The 17223-nt window shown below is 31.2% G+C and overlaps 1 pseudogene; it reads right to left on the bottom strand.

Annotated features, from left to right (window-relative positions):
- Positions 1-10459: 10459 nt before the first annotated feature.
- On the bottom strand, positions 10460-15482 carry LOC116023617 (annotated as a pseudogene).
- Positions 15483-17223: the final 1741 nt, after the last annotated feature.

The raw sequence follows: 17223 nt of genomic DNA, 5'->3' as shown, positions 1-17223 counted from the left end.
AATAAGCATCAATTAGGCTCTCACACTTTTTAAAGTTGCAATTAAGTAAATAAAAATGTCAATTTAGTTCATCAAGATATAATTAACTGTTAGTAACCTGTAATAACAGGTAAATGTAATTGTCACTTTTATAGCATAAAATGTGTCAAATAGGCCATCGAACTTTTTAGTGTCGCAATTAGATACATAAACATGTAAATTTAGTTAATCAAGGCGTAATTACCTTTTAGTTACCGGTAATACCAAGTAAATGTAAATGTCATTTTTTTTTGCATAAAGTGTTTCAAATAGACCATCGAACATTATCTGAAAAATCAATTAGGCCCTCAAACCTTTTAAAGTTGCAATTAGGTACATAAACATGTCAATTTAGTTTATCAAGGCATAATTACATGTTTGTAACCTGTAATATCAGGTAAATTTAAATGTCACTTTTTTTGCATAAAATGTGTCCAATAAGCATCAATTAGGCTCTCAAACTTTTTAAAGTTGCAATTATGTACATAAACATGTCAATTTTATTCATCAAGACATAATTACCTGTTAGTGACATGTCAATTTTATTCATCAAGACATAATTACCTGTTAGTGACCTGTCAATTTTATTCATCAAGACATAATTACCTGTTAGTGACCTGTAATAACAATTCATCAAGACATAATTACCTGTTAGTGACCTGTAATAACAGGTAATCAAGACATAATTACCTGTTAGTGACCTGTAATAACAGGTAAATGTAAATGTCACATTTTTAGCATAGAATGTGTCAAATAGACCATCGAACCTTATATGAAAAATCAATTAGGCCCTCAAATCTTTTAAAGTTGCAATTAGGCACATAAACATGTCAATTTTGTCTTTTAAAGTTGCAATTAGGCACATAAACATGTCAATTTTGTTCATCAAAGTTGCAATTAGGCACATAAACATGTCAATTTTGTTCATCAACGTTGCAATTAGGCACATAAACATGTCAATTTTGTTCATCAACGCGTAATTACCTGTTATTGACCTGTCAATTTTGTTCATCAACGCGTAATTACCTGTTATTGACCTTTAATACCAAGTAAATGTAAATGTTAATTTTTTAGCTTAAAATGTGTCAGATAAGCCATCAAACTTTACATGAAAAATCAATTAGGTCCTCAAACTTTTTAAAGTATCAATTAGTCACATAAACATGTCAATTTAGTTTATCAAGATATAATTACCTATTAGTGACCTGTAATACCAGGTAAAATTAAATTAAATGTCACTTTTTATGCATAAAATGTGTCAAATAAGGATCAATTAGGCTCTCAAACTTTTTAAAGTTGCAATTAAGTACGGAAACATGTCAATTTAGTTTATCAAGGCCTAATTACCTGTTAGTGACATATAATAACAAGTAAATTTAAATGTCACTTTTTTATGCATAAAATGTGTCATAGAGGCTTTCAAACTTTACTTGAAAAATCAATTAGGCCCTCAAACTTTTTAATGTTGCAATTAGGTACATAAACATGTCAATTTAGTTTATCAAGGCCTAATTACCTGTTAGTGACATATAATAACAAGTAAATTTAAATGTCACTTTTTTATGCATAAAATGTGTCATAGAGGCTTTCAAACTTTACTTGAAAAATCAATTAGGCCCTCAAACTTTTTAAAGTTGCAATTAGATACATAAACATGTCAATTTAGTTTATCAAGGCATAATTACCTGTTAGTGACATATAATAACAAGTAAATTTAAATGTCACTTTTTTATGCATAAAATGTGTCAAAGAAGCATCAATTAGGCTCTCACACTTTTTAAAGTTGCAATTAAGTAAATAAAAATGTTAATTTAGTTCATCAAGGTATAATTACCTGTTAGTAACCTGTAATAACAGGTAAATGTAATTGTCACTTTTATAGCTTAAAATGTGTTAAATAGGCCATTGAACTTTTTAGTGTTGCAATTAAATACATAAACATGTTAATTTAGTTAATCAAGGCGTAATTACCTGTTAGTTACCTGTAATACCAAGTAAATGTAATTTTGTTTTGCATAAAGTGTGCCAAATAGACCATCGAACATTATCTAAAAAATCAATTAGGCCCTCAAACCTTTTAAAGTTGCAATTAGGTACATAAACATTTCAATTTAGTTTATCAAGGCATAAGTACCTGTTAGTGACCTATAATAACAAGTAAAATTTAAATGTCACTTTTTTATGCATAAAATGTGTCAAATAAGCATCAATTAGGCTCTCAGACTTTTTAAAGTTGCAATTAAGTAAAATAAAAATGTCAATTTAGTTCATCAAGGTATAATTACCTGTTAGTAACCTGTAATAACAGGTAAATGTAATTGTCACTTTTATAGCATAAAATGTGTCAAATAGGCCATCGAAGTTTTTAGTGTCGCAATTAGATACATAAACATGTAAATTTAGTTAATCAAGGCGTAATTACCTGTTAGTTACCGGTAATACCAAGTAAATGTAAATGTCATTTTTTTTTTTTGCATAAAGTGAATAGACCATCGAACATTATCTGAAAAATCAATTAGGCCCTCAAACCTTTTAGAGTTGCAATTAGGTACATAAACATGTCAATTTAGTTTATCAAGGCATAATTACATGTTTGTAACCTGTAATATCAGGTAAATTTAAATGTCACTTTTTTTGCATAAAATGTGTCAAATAAGCATCAATTAGGCTCTCAAACTTTTTAAAGTTGCAATTATGTACATAAACATGTCAATTTTATTCATCAAGACATAATTACCTGTTAGTGACCTGTAATAACATGTAATTGTAAATGTCACATTTTTAGCATAAAATGTGTCAAATAGACCATCGAACCTTATATGAAAAATCAATTAGGCCCTCAAATCTTTTAAAGTTGCAATTAGGCACATAAACATGTCAATCAAATCTTTTAAAGTTGCAATTAGGCACATAAACATGTCAATTTTGTCTTTTAAAGTTGCAATTAGGCACATAAACATGTCAATTTTGTTCATCAAAGTTGCAATTAGGCACATAAACATGTCAATTTTGTTCATCAACGTTGCAATTAGGCACATAAACATGTCAATTTTGTTCATCAACACGTAATTACCTGTTATTGACCTGTAATACCAAGTAAATGTAAATGTTAATTTTTTAGCTTAAAATGTGTCAAATAGGCCATCAAACTTTACATGAAAAATCAATTAGGTCCTCAAACTTTTTAAAGTATCAATTAGTCACATAAACATGTCAATTTAGTTTATCAAGACATAATTACCTATTAGTGAGCTGTAATACCAGGTAAAATTAAATGTCACTTTTTATGTATAAAATGTGTCATAGAGGCTTTCAAACTTTACTTGAAAAATCAATTAGGCCCTCAAACTTTTTAATGTTGCAATTAGGTACATAAACATGTCAATTTAGTTAATCAAGACGTAATTACTTGTTAGTTACCTGTAATAACAGGTATGGGTAATGTCACTTTTATTTTATTTTTTTTTTGCGTAAAATGTGTCAAATAGACCATCGAACCTTATCTGAAAAATCAATTAGGTCCTCAAATCTTTTAAAGTTGCAATTAGATACATAAACATGTCAGTTTTGTTCATCAACTCGTAATTACCTGTTATACCAGGTAAATGTAAATGTTAATTTTTTAGCATAAAATGTATCAAATATGCCATCAAACTTTACTTGAAAAATCAATTAGGCTCTCAAACTTTTTAAAGTTGCAATTAGATACATAAACATGTCAATTTAGTTTGTCAAGGCATAATTACCTGTTAGTGACATATAATAACAAGTAAATTTAAATGTCACTTTTTTATGCATAAAATGTGTCAAAGAAGCATCAATTAGGCTCTCACACTTTTTAAAGTTGCAATTAAGTAAATAAAAATGTAAATTTAGTTCATCAAGGTATAATTACCTGTTAGTAACCTGTAATAACAGGTAAATGTAATTGTCACTTTTATAGCATAAAATGTGTTAAATAGCCCATCGAACTTTTTAGTGTTGCAATTAAATACATAAACATGTTAATTTAGTTAATCAATGCGTAATTACCTGTTAGTGACCTGTAATACCAGGTAAATGTAATGTCACTTTTTTTTTTTTGCATAAAATGTGTCAAATAGACCATCGAACCTTATCTGAAAAATCATTTAGGCCCTCTAATCTTTTAAAGTTGCATTTAGGTACCTAAACATGTCAATTTAGTTAATCAAGGCGTAATTACCTATTAGTGACCTGTAATAACAGGTAAATGTAAATGTTAATTTTTTAGCATGAAATCTGTCAAATAGGCCATCAACCTTTACCTGAAAAATCAATTAGACCCCCAAACTTTTAGAAGTTTCAATTAGTCACATAAACATGTCAATTTAGTTTATTAAGGCATAATGACCTGTTAGTGACCTGTAATACCAGGTAAAATTAAATGTCACTTTTTATGCATAAAATCTATCAAATAAGGATCAATTAGGCTCTCAAACTTTCTAAAGTTGCAATTATGTGCACATACATGTCAATTTAGTTTATCAAGGCATAATTACCTGTTAGTGACCTGTATACCAGGTAAAATTAAATGTCACTTTTTATGCATAAAATGTGTCATAGAGGCTTTCAAACTTTACTTGAAAAATCAATTAGGCCCTCAAACTTTTTAATGTTGCAATTAGATACATAAACATGTCAATTAAGTTAATCAAGACATAAGTACTTGTTAGTGACCTGTAATAACAGGTATGGGTAATGTCACTTTTATTTTTATTTTTTTTTTGCATAAAATGTGTCAAATAGACCATCGAACCTTATCTGAAAAATCAATTAGGTCCTCAAATCTATTAAAGTTGCAAATAGATACATAAACATGTCAATTAAGTTAATCAAGACATAAGTACTTGTTAGTGACCTGTAATACCAGGTAAAATTAAATGTCACTTTTTATGCATAAAATGTGTCATAGAGGCTTTCAAACTTTACTTGAAAAATCAAGGAGGCCCTCAAACTGTTTAATGTTGCAATTAGATACATAAACATGTCAATTAAGTTAATCAAGACATAAGTACTTGTTAGTGACCTGTAATACCAGGTAAAATTAAATGTCACTTTTTATGCATAAAATGTGTCAAATAGGCCATCGAACTTTTTAGTGTCGCAATTAGATACATAAACATGTCAATTTAGTTCATCAAGGTATAATTACCTGTTAGTAACCTGTAATAACAGGTAAATGTAATTGTCACTTTTATAGCATAAAATGTGTCAAATAGGCCATCGAACTTTTTAGTGTCGCAATTAGATACATAAACATGTAAATTTAGTTAATCAAGGCGTAATTACCTGTTAGTTACCGGTAATACCAAGCAAATGTAAATGTCATTTTTTTTTTTTTTTGCATAAAGTGTTTCAAATAGACCATCGAACATTATCTGAAAAATCAATTAGGCCCTCAAACCTTTTAAAGTTGCAATTAGATACATAAACATGTCAATTTAGTTTATCAAGGCATAATTACATGTTAGTGACCTGTAACATCAGGTAAATTTAAATGTCACTTTTTTTACATAAAATGTGTCGAATAAGCATCAATTAGGCTCTCAAACTTTTTAAAGTTGCAATTACGTACATAAACATGTCAATTGTATTCATCAAGACATAATTACCTGTTAGTGACCTGTAATAACAGGTAAATGTAAATGTCACCTTTTTAGCATAAAAGGTGTCAAATAGGCCATCGAACTTTACCTGAAAAATCAATTAGGCCATCAAACATTTTACTGTTGCAATTAGGTACATAAACATGTCAATTTAGTTTATCAAGGCATAATTACATGTTAGTGACCTGTAACATCAGGTAAATTTAAATGTCACTTTTTTTACATAAAATGTGTCGAATAAGCATCAATTAGGCTCTCAAACTTTTTAAAGTTGCAATTACGTACATAAACATGTCAATTGTATTCATCAAGACATAATTACCTGTTAGTGACCTGTAATACCAGGTAAAATTAAATGTCACTTTTTATGCATTAAATGTGTCAAATAAGGATCAATTAGGCTCTCAAACTATTTAAAGTTGCCCGTTAGTGACCTATAATTACCCGTTAGTGACCTATAATTTCAGGTAAAATTGAATGTCATTTTTTATGCATAAAATGTGTCATATAGGCTTTCAAACTTTATCTGAAAAATCGATTAGGCCCTCAAACATTTTAAAGTTTCAATTAGTCACATAAACATGTCAATTTAGTTAATCAAGACGTAATTACCTGTTAGTGACCTGTAATACCAGGTAAATGTAATGTCACTTTTTTTTTTGAATAAAATGTGTCAAATAGACCATCGAACCTTATCTGAAAAATCAATTAGGCCCTCAAATCTATTAAAGTTGTAATTAGGTACATAAACATGTAAATTTTGTTAATCACCGCGTAAATACCTGTTATGGACCTGTAATACCAGGTACATGTAAATGTTAATTTTTTTAGTATGAAATGTGTCAAATAGGTCATCAAACTTTACCTGAAAAATCAATTAGTCAATCAATCTTTTTAATGTTTCAATTTGTCACATAAACATGTCACTTTAGTTTATCAAGGCATAATTACCTGTTAGTGACCTGTAATACCAGGTAAAATTAAATTTCACTTTTTATGCATAAAATGTGTCATATAGGCTTTCAAACTTTACCTGAAAATCAATTAGGCCCTCAAACTTTTTAAAGTTTCAATTAGTCACATAAACATGTCAATTGAGTTTATCAAGACGTAATTACCTGTTAGTGACCTGTAATACCAGGCGAATGTAATGTCACTTTTTTTTTTTTTTTGCATAAAATGTGTCAAATAGACCATCGAACCTTATATGAAAAATCAATTAGGCCCTCAAATCTTTTAAAGTTGCAATTAGGCACATAAACATGTCAATTTTGTTCATCAATGCGTAATTACCTGTTATTGAACTATAATACCAAGTAAATGTAAATGTTAATTTTTTAGCTTAAAATGTGTCAAATAGGCCATCAAACTTTACATGAAAAATCAATTAGGTCCCCAAACTTTTTAAAGTATCCATTAGTCACATAAACATGTCAATTTAGTTTATCAAGACATAATTACCTATTAGTGACCTGTAATACCAGGTAAAATTAAATGTCACTTTTTATGCATAAAATGTGTCAAATAAGGATCAATTAGGCTCTCAAACTTTTTAAAGTTGCAATTAAGTACTTAAACATGTCAATTTAGTTTATCAAGGCATAATTACATGTTAGTGACCTGTAATACCAGGTAAAATTAAATGTCACTTTTTATGCTTAAAATGTGTCATAGAGGCTTTCAAACTTTACTTGAAAAATCAATTAGGCCCTCAAACTTTTTAATGTTACAATTAGATACATAAACATGTCAATTTAGTTAATCAAGATGTAATTACTTGTTAGTGACCTGTAATAACAGGTATGGGTAATGTCACTTTTTTTCTTTTTTTTTTTTGCGTAAAATGTGTCAAATAGACTATCGAACCTTATCTGAAAAATCAATTAGGTCCTCAAATCTTTTAAAGTTGCAATTAGATACATAAACATGTTAGTTTTGTTCATCAACTCGTAATTACCTGTTATACCAGGTAAATGTAAATGTTAATTTTTTAGCATAAAATGTATCAAATAAGCCATCAAACTTTACTTTAGAAATCAATTAGGCCCTCAAACTTTTTAAAATTGCAATTAGGTACATAAACATGTCAATTTAGTTTATCAAGGCATAATTACCTGTTAGTGACCTATAATAACAAGTAAATTTAAATGTCACTTTTTTATGCATAAAATGTGTCAAATAAGCATCATAGGCTCTCACACTTTTTAAAGTTGCAATTAAGTAAATAAAAATGTGAATTTAGTTCATCAAGGTATAATTACCTGTTAGTAACCTGTAATAACAGGTAAATGTAATTGTCACTTTTATAGCATAAAATGTGTTAAATAGGACATCGAACTTCTTAGTGTTGCAATTAGATACATAAACATGTCAATTTAGTTAATCAAGGCGTAATTACCTTTTAGTTACCTGTAATACCAAGTAAATGTAAATGTCATTTTTTTTTTTGCATAAAGTGTGTCAAATAGACCATCAAACATTATCTGAAAAATCAATTAGGCCCTCAAACCTTTTAAAGTTGCAATTAGGTACATAAACATGTCAATTTAGTTTATCAAGGCATAATTACATGTTAATAACCTGTAATATCAGGTAAATTTAAATGTCACTTTTTTTTTTGCATAAAATGTGTCAAATAAGCATCAATTAGGCTCTCAAACTTTTTAAAGTTGCAATTATGTACATAAACATGTCAATTTTATTCATCAAGACATAATTACCTATTAGTGACCTGTAATAACAGGTAAATGCAAATGTCACATTTTTAGCATAAAATGTGTCAAATAGGCAATCGAACTTTACCTGAAAAATCAATTAGGCCATCAAACATTTTTCTGTTGCAATTAGGTACATAAACATGTCAATTTAGTTCATCAACGCGTGATTACATGTTATTGCCCTGTAATACCAGCTAAATATAAATGTTAATTTTTTAGCATAAAATGTGTCAAACATCAAACTTTACCTGAAAAATCAATTAGGCCCTCAAACTTTTTAAATTTGCAATTAAGTACATAAACATGTCAATTTAGTTTATCAATGCATAATTACCTGTTAGTGACCTGTAATACCAGATAAATTTAAATGTCACTTTTTATGCATAAAATGTGTCAAATAAGCATTAATTACGCTCTCAAACTTTTTAAAGTTGCAATTAAGTACATAAACATGTCAATTTAGTTCATCAAGACATAATTACCTGTTAGTGACCTGTAATAACAGGTAATCAAGACATAATTACCTGTTAGTGACCTGTAATAACAGGTAAATGTAAAATAATTACCTGTTAGTGACCTGTAATAACAGGTAAATGTAAAGGTCACTTTTATAGCATAAAACGTGTCAAATAGGCCATCGAACTTTAACTGAAAAATCAAATATGCTCTCAAACTTTTTAATGTTGCAATTAGGTACATAAACATGTCAATTTAGTTAATCAAGGCGTAATTACCTGTTAGTGACCTGTAATACCAGGTAAATGTAATGTCACTTTTTTTTGTTTGCATAAAATGTGTCAAATACACCATCGAACTTTATCTGAAAAATCTATTAGGCCCTCAAATCTTTTAAAGTTGCAATTAGGTACATAAACATGTCAATTTAGTTTATCAATGCATAATTACCTATTAGTGACATGTAATACCATTTAAATTTATGTCACTTTTTTTTTTTGCGTAAAATGTGTCAATAGGCATCAATTAGGCTCTCAAACTTTTTAAAGTTGCAATTAAGTACATAAACATGTCAATTTAGTTCATCAAGACATAATTACCTGTTAGTGACCTGTAATAACAGGTAAATGTAAATGTCACTTTTTTAGCATAAAATGTGTCAAAAAGGCCATCGAACTTTACCTGAAAAATCAATTAGGCCCTGAAACTTTTTAAAGTTAGAATTAGTTACATAAACATATCAATACAAATTGAAGAATAAATTATGGGATCTATCAATTATGTAAAACTCTGAAGAGAGATAAGTAAGATAGCAACTTTGAACTTGTAGATCAAACAAAGAGGTAAGCAATGATGGGTTATTGGAGAAACATTGGGCAATAGGCAATACCAAAACTAGAAAGACAAAAACTTGATACATTGGGATGGGTTGGAAAACGATTTTAGGAAATAGAATGATAATTTAGGGGTAAGAATTAATTTAGGATGACCTTGATTATCTTTACATAATTGCGTAGTTACTATGTAATTCCTTCTTTTATTGTCTTTACTGGTAAAATTCTGAACCGAGTGTCGGTCCAACTGACTAACGCATCGACTTAATCCGTATCCCATCATCTAGCACGACACAGGAAAGTACAATGCTTCAATCCGCAATGAGCTCAATACCATTCGTCAAAAACCACACCAAAATCTCCACTATTAAGGAATGCCTAACAAACAATATACTTTTTGTTTATAATAAAAATAAAATAAAATAAACAATTTGCTCATAAATTATCAGAAGTTCACAAAACTTGTTGTATTACAACATACAATTTGAATTTTTATACAACTTTGAAAACAAAAACAAAAAACAAAAAAAAAATGTTTACAAGGAATGAATATCAATCTTCCAAACTACAATTACTCTTTATATATAAATAAAAATAAAGTGTACATATTATGTATCCAATTGAGTGCTTGAATATACATTACTATCATCACCAAATCAAGCCACAGAATGTTGGCAATGCCAAAATCAACTAATCTGGAGCTCCAACTCTTCTTCCTCCTTCATGCTTTCTTAAGAGCTTGAACCTAAGCAAGCAAAACAGTTATTGCGTTAGAACATAGAAATGGCTGAGCAGAGAAGATGGGTACCAAAAACGCCACGCCATAGCGGCATAGAGAGGCCCTGGTGAAAGTCTCGTGTTTTCTGGCTGTTGAGCATATATAATATATAAATACAAATGTGCAATCCAACTATCAGCCCACATGCTTCAATTCTGGCCACCCTAAAATGGTCGGAACCCTAGCACTGAATAGCATTGTAATTACCTTCTTCAGATACTTCTTGTGAAGCTTCAAGGCACCAGTGCAAGCCTTTCTGGCATCTATGTTGCCTGTTACATCGTTTAATATCTGAAAAACGAAATAGAACTCCCATTGTGTGATTATTTCGTGAAAAAACGGTTCTTTTCAGTTAATAATATATGTAGCATTAAGAGAACACCATTGCTGACCTTAACAACATCATCCAATCCTTTAGCCTCTGCCAACAACTTGGGACTTTTCTCTTTGAGCACATTGGCTACGAGGAAAACAGATATCGGGAGGGGAGGCTCGTTACTTCTTCCAGCATTTTTCAAGTATTCTCTCTCATATTTTCCGCATTGGTAAATTGCCTTTCCTCCCCCTTTAGACCCTTCAGATATTTCATTAGACGAGTCGGGGTCTTCATACGACAAAAACAAATTAGGATCATACTCCAAAGCCCACATCATCTATGCAAAAAGCGATCAAGAAAGAAGAATCAGGAGCAGAAGATGCAAAAACAAATAGGCAAAAGAAAGAAAGAAAGAGCTTGCAACACAAATGACAATGCAGAGAGATTCACTCTTACCTCCCATAGATATAACGAATCACCAAAAGAGAATTCTCGACGGAACAAAACCATAAGCATTCTGAAAGCAAAGAGATAATCACCTCCACCCAAGGTCTCTGCAGGTCAAGCTCATAAGGTTGAGACTAAATTATGTAGAAGACACTCTAAATCCCACTCTAAATCTACTAATATTTCTATACTTATTTCAGAAGGAAAAAGACATTGTTTACAAAAGATAATGAAACTGTTTTCTCACATGATATAGACAAAATGCAAGATTATATATCAGAGATCTACCTAAGTGCTGATGGAGTTTAGGATCAATAACTTGGGTGACTGAAGCCAGATTAGTAAGTTGTGTTTCGACTCCGACAGACTGATCTGTGCATCTGAAATTTCCTCGCTTTAAAGTTCACACAAGAGAAAATTCATAAGCAAGGTGTTCGATATCAGAAGACCAAGGATCACATAGAACACACAGGATCATCAACAATTATTGGAGTGAAAAAGAAAATACAAAATAGTCATACATGTGATGAAGAGTTAATTCCATTTTTTGTCCTAGATTTATAGGTGGCATTCCACTTTTAGATTTGGTCCTAGTATTATTGTGGCATGACCATTTTTGGTCCTCCGTCAACAAAATCGTTGAAATGTCGATAAATACAAGGACATTCGGATCTTTTTTATACAAAGTAGGTTGACCTGCTATATTTTTTTATGTTTATGTTTTTGAAAAAATCCATAATTGAAGACCGAAATGCCCTTATATTTAACAACATTTAAACTATTTTGTTGATATAGAACCAAAAATGGTCATGCCACAATAATACTAGGACCAAAAGTGGATGTTCTGAAAAAAAAAAGGGCTAAAAGTAGACCGTTACCTATAAATCTATAACAAAAAATGGAATTAATTCTGTGATAAAAAACCTAAATGTCAAATCAAAGACAGTTCTAACCAGCTGATGGATCACATAAAGCAAGTATGGCATTATGCACAAGCATTGGTAGTTAATTATTGAAGCTAGTTTGGTTAACCATAGTAAACAAGTCAGAAGTGTTTTTTTTTTTACGGTGAAGCATTGTGAAAGAAGATGCTACGTGACCCTAAGTTCTTGTCTGTGAATCAGTGCATATAAGAATGAAGCTGCATACATCCTAAACATCCCAAAAATGCCTCAAACACAAGATTGTTGTTTTTCAGTCCAAGATTATAATACAACATGCAAACATGATGTTTTATGATTTCTTTTACATGCCTAACAATTGAGTCCAGGTCACAGCTAAGTAATGTTGTTTTATATTAAGGAAACAAAGCCCATATGAAGCATAAGCATCAAAACCAAGCAAGTGAAGTGAATTTCAGGTAGCAATTTCCTAGGAGTGCCATAGAAACTAATTGGAGGTCAATCAATCTATTAGACAGTAACATACAGTATACAAATCGGGGTAATATATACCTACCAGTCTGCGCATTAAGTGTTGAAAGCACCAAAATGCATCTCCTTCATTGTCAAGAAGAATTATCATGGGAGAGCAAAGGTCACTCATACCTGCTCAGCATATTTAAAAGTTCAAAGCCCATTTCCAGCAAGAAGAAACGATACCACATAAAATTCCAGCTATGTTGAAATAAAAACTAGTGCCAATACTTCTAGGGAACAATTTACGAAGAATCCATGCATCTTAGGGCACCAATATAGATAAAAAAGAAGCATATTTTCCCAAAAGTCATGAGCATATGAAACTTGTGATACACAAGAAACAAATTCAATGATGATGGGTTGCAGAAAAGGACCACTCTTGGACTCATAGTAGCGCTCAATAGTTTATTCTTCTTTGGTATCCAACAGGGCAACTGTGTACATGATCTTACAGAAAGTAAACGAATTTCCTTCAGTAAAAAATCTGTTGTTTTAATGCATCATTAAACTGATTGGACAATGACAAAGGAAAACGCTATCAGAGAGGTTGAGACACACACCTTGACAATAACCAACATCTTTATCAAACCAGGCATAAACAGCAAGAATATCCCAAAGTTTTGCTAGATTCTCTTGTTTCTCATAAAATATAAGTGTTCTGTCAGTCCGGACCACATCAAGACCTAGTATAATATATCAATGCAAAGATAAACGGGTTATATAAGACATAATGTGATCATAGAGCTGCAAGAGGAAAGTTGTTAGTAGAAGTAGAAAAGGCATGGAGTAGGAGAAGAATAAAACCTAGGAAAATGCTTTAATTAAAAACCGATGAATATAAAGGACAGAAAGAGTTGGTGGGAGGGGGGCAAAATAAGCCTACAAAAACCAACCTATCTGGTGCAATGTGAGTTTCCACTGAATTATTCTTTGATCTGTTTCCTTCACCATGTCTGGATTGTTTCCCTCATCTGTAATTTTATTAGCATGTTGTCAATGTAACTCCCCGATAATCCATGAATAATATATTCAAAAAAAATTGAAGAGCTTAATATAATCAGCCTTACCATCCCCTGTTTGCTGAAGTACTATAGGATCTAGAATAGGATCACCTTCCTCTGAGATTATAGGCGCAGTTACAAATTTGCCACTTCCTATCAAGGAAAAGATTTGGTGACATTCTTCTTTCAATACATTATACTGTGCCCTGAAAATGTACACAATAAAATCATACAGCCATATATCTAAAATAATACGGAGTAATAACTTGACTTTGAAAAATAGATGAAGCCTTTTGTGTCTCAATAAAAATAAAATAAATTAAAAACAACACCACCAACAATGTTATAGAAAATTTCAAGCCAAAGAAAATATTCTTTTCCTATATCACATGATTATAGGCTTCTGATGTATAAAATTGAAGAATGAATCTTTTTTAAGGTGAAGTTACTGATTTAATATGCACCAGAGGAGAGCGGCTGTTACTAAAAAAATGATTGATGGTATAATTTTCTCATTATGTGTGTGTGAACAATTAAAGAAAATCAATTCATGCCAAGTAAGTATTGCAAGGAAAACAAAGTACCTTCTGCGTTCCCTTATCTGATCTCGCTCTGCATGTGTGCTTTTCGGATCAAAACAACCCAGTAAAAATTCCCAAACTTCACCTCTAATTGTTGGATGTATTCCCTATGATGCCACAAATAATCGATAGTAAATATACACTTACTTGGCCCTCTGTCACAGAATTGATTAAAATCAAATATCTCGTGCTACAAATATCAGAGTCCAAATAAACCTGTAAGAATTTCCTATCCATGGCAGAAAACTCACCCCACGATGAATTCTGCTAAGTGTTTTGCCAATATCTAGCTGACCTTCTGGACTAAATGTAGCATGCCATTTCCGAGGACTTAAGGTTCTCCCAGCCTAAATAAGTAGTTACACAAAGAATTGTTGAACAATACACAAAGATAGCTAAAGAAAGTACAATAACAAAAAGGAATAGCTTATAAACTACCAGAACTGAAGCCAGAGAACCTCATCCACATAAACATACATTATGACTTTTAAAGTTTTGTGACCATTCCACAAAGGAACTTCACTTATCCCAAATTTAACATAAATCAAGACCATGCACAGAATGACATGCAGCCACCAAAGAAACCCAATACCCCTCTTTTTTGCAATAATTACCATTCTTGAAAAAAACATGCAAAAAATAAAACATAGTGAATATCCAATGCCATAAATAATCAACCTTTAGATTTGATTGTTGCCAATTTTCACTTTCCAACAAGGTACAAAACTATTTAGGAGCCAAAATGTACCATTGCATTGATGTCAAACTGATTTGAAGCCACAAGTATATCTATCTGTATCACATTACAGGTAACAGACTTAACAAAATAATTGATTCAGGATATCCAAGAATCAAATGAAACTTTTTTCCCCGTATATTCCAAAAGATCACAAACAACAACATAAATAGCAATACATTTTCATATAGCACGTGTAAATAGATTCCCATCCAAATTATGAAGACATAAACATCAATACTCCTTCAGCTGCATTCTTGAATCTCAACAAAAATGCACAACAATGTTGGAAAAATAAAAAGGTTCTTGATTGAATTATAAAATAAAATGACATATACCTTGATTCTAAACTTCGTCTTGGGAACATCAGTGCATTCGGGGCGGACCTCATAGAATGAATCAGTAGGGGTCCCAGGACCCCTCCAAATATCCGAAAGCGAATCTATAGAAACAACACCAAACACAGTGAAAACTCAATTACTGAAGGCTTGCTCCAGAACCCAGATCAAAAAAAAAAAAAAAGAATGAAGAATCGAACCCAGTTTTTCCAGTTTTTAAAGCTTGACTTCGCTGCCTTCCTGCTGGTTTTGGACAAAGATTCAGAACACCACTTCAAAACAAAGAAACACGAAAAAAAGAAAGCTATTTTAAAATTTACTATTTGTTTGGCATTGCGTTTTAGTTATATTTTTTGTTTTTGGCATTGGGAAGTGGTTATTAGAGGTGAACAGAACGAAAATGGTGGTGTTGGAGATCCCCGCTTCACAAACTTTTCCCTCTATCACCTCCCTCGCAACACCAATGCATGACAACACTTCCCCTCCCCTCCGTTTAATGCGTACGACGCTCAATTGCAATCACTCTGTTTTAGTTTTTTATATACTCCGTATATATTATTTTGAAAAAATGTCCGCTAAACTTATCCATTTTATGTAATTAAGTTATTAAACATAAAAAAAAATATGCAATCAAATCACCAAACAAATAAAATATGTGCAATTGAGATCTTTTTGATATGCAAATATTTCAATCTTTCATATAACTAGTATGGTAAAAGAAAGGATGACTCTTATGCATATGAGATAAGTAATATGATCGAATTTCATTGAAAATATTGAAAAGATGTTTCAATTACACATTTTTTTGTTAGTTTGATGGTTTGGTTATACACTTTTTTAGTTCAATAACCCAACTGCACATATTCAATAAGTTCAGTACTCTATTTAACATCTTTTGCTATTGTTTATTACCTTTATTCACAAAAGGCGAAAATTCTCAAACCCAATCGAATTTGTGAAGTTGGTATTATTTTTTTACTTTTACAATTTACACTGCAGTATGTTCCGAAGTTCAAACTTCTCATTTTAACATGTCGCTTATAGCTTTTCTTTAACATATTTTTAAAATTATATATATTCTTAATTATGTAATTTTAAAATGTCATATTTAATATTTCTTAGTTAAGTGTAGGACAAATAAAGTATATTGGCCAAGTGAATTGAACATCATACCCAAATAATGTATTCTTTGTGTATAATTTTAACCAATTATCACCGTTGTCTTTTTTTTTTTTTTTTTTTGCTTCAAAAAAATAAAAATTCATGTGTAGAACACAAGGCTAGAAATATTTCCGAAACAATGGTTCTTAAGATTTTTTAATACTGGTTCTTAAGATTAATTCCTTAAGTCTAACTTAAATCGGGTTATTAATACGAGCTTATGTAGGATAAAGATAATTTTTAAAAATTTATAAATAAAAAAATAAATTAAAGAATATAAAACTTTCTATATAGAAACCGGAAAGGTAAAGAGCCAAATCAAAATTATGTTGTATTATTTTTTTGGATCAAAAGGGGGGAGATAACCCCGGGGGAGACAGAACCTAAGCTCTACCAAACACCCTACACATGCTGGTAGGGTTCAACATGTCTTCTTCAAACAGCTCCACCGTTCCAGGGGGAGGACTTTCCTGCTCGATCTACTCCTAAGCCTGGTGTGCTCCCATGTTGGCTAGACGATCAACCACCATATTTTGTTTATGCAAAATGGCTTTGATGCTCACTTTCCACTCTTTCCCTTGCCAATAGTGGATATTATCAACAATCTCTCTAATTAGCCCTCCCAGGGAGCTTCTATTGCCCATCCATCTAACCACCTCCTTCGCATCAGTCTAGACTTCAATGTCTCGAACACCCTTCTCCCAAGCCCACTCCAATCCCTTAGTGTTAGCCATCGCTTCCGCCTCAGTTGCATTGTTGCCTGTAAATTAAACCCCCCCCCCCCCCCCCCCCCCCC

This window comes from Ipomoea triloba, chromosome 6 (assembly GCF_003576645.1).
Source record: "Ipomoea triloba cultivar NCNSP0323 chromosome 6, ASM357664v1".
NCBI classification, from domain to species: Eukaryota; Viridiplantae; Streptophyta; class Magnoliopsida; order Solanales; family Convolvulaceae; genus Ipomoea; species Ipomoea triloba.
Note: the sequence above shows the minus strand (reverse complement) of the source record. Positions and strands in the feature narration are given on the sequence as shown.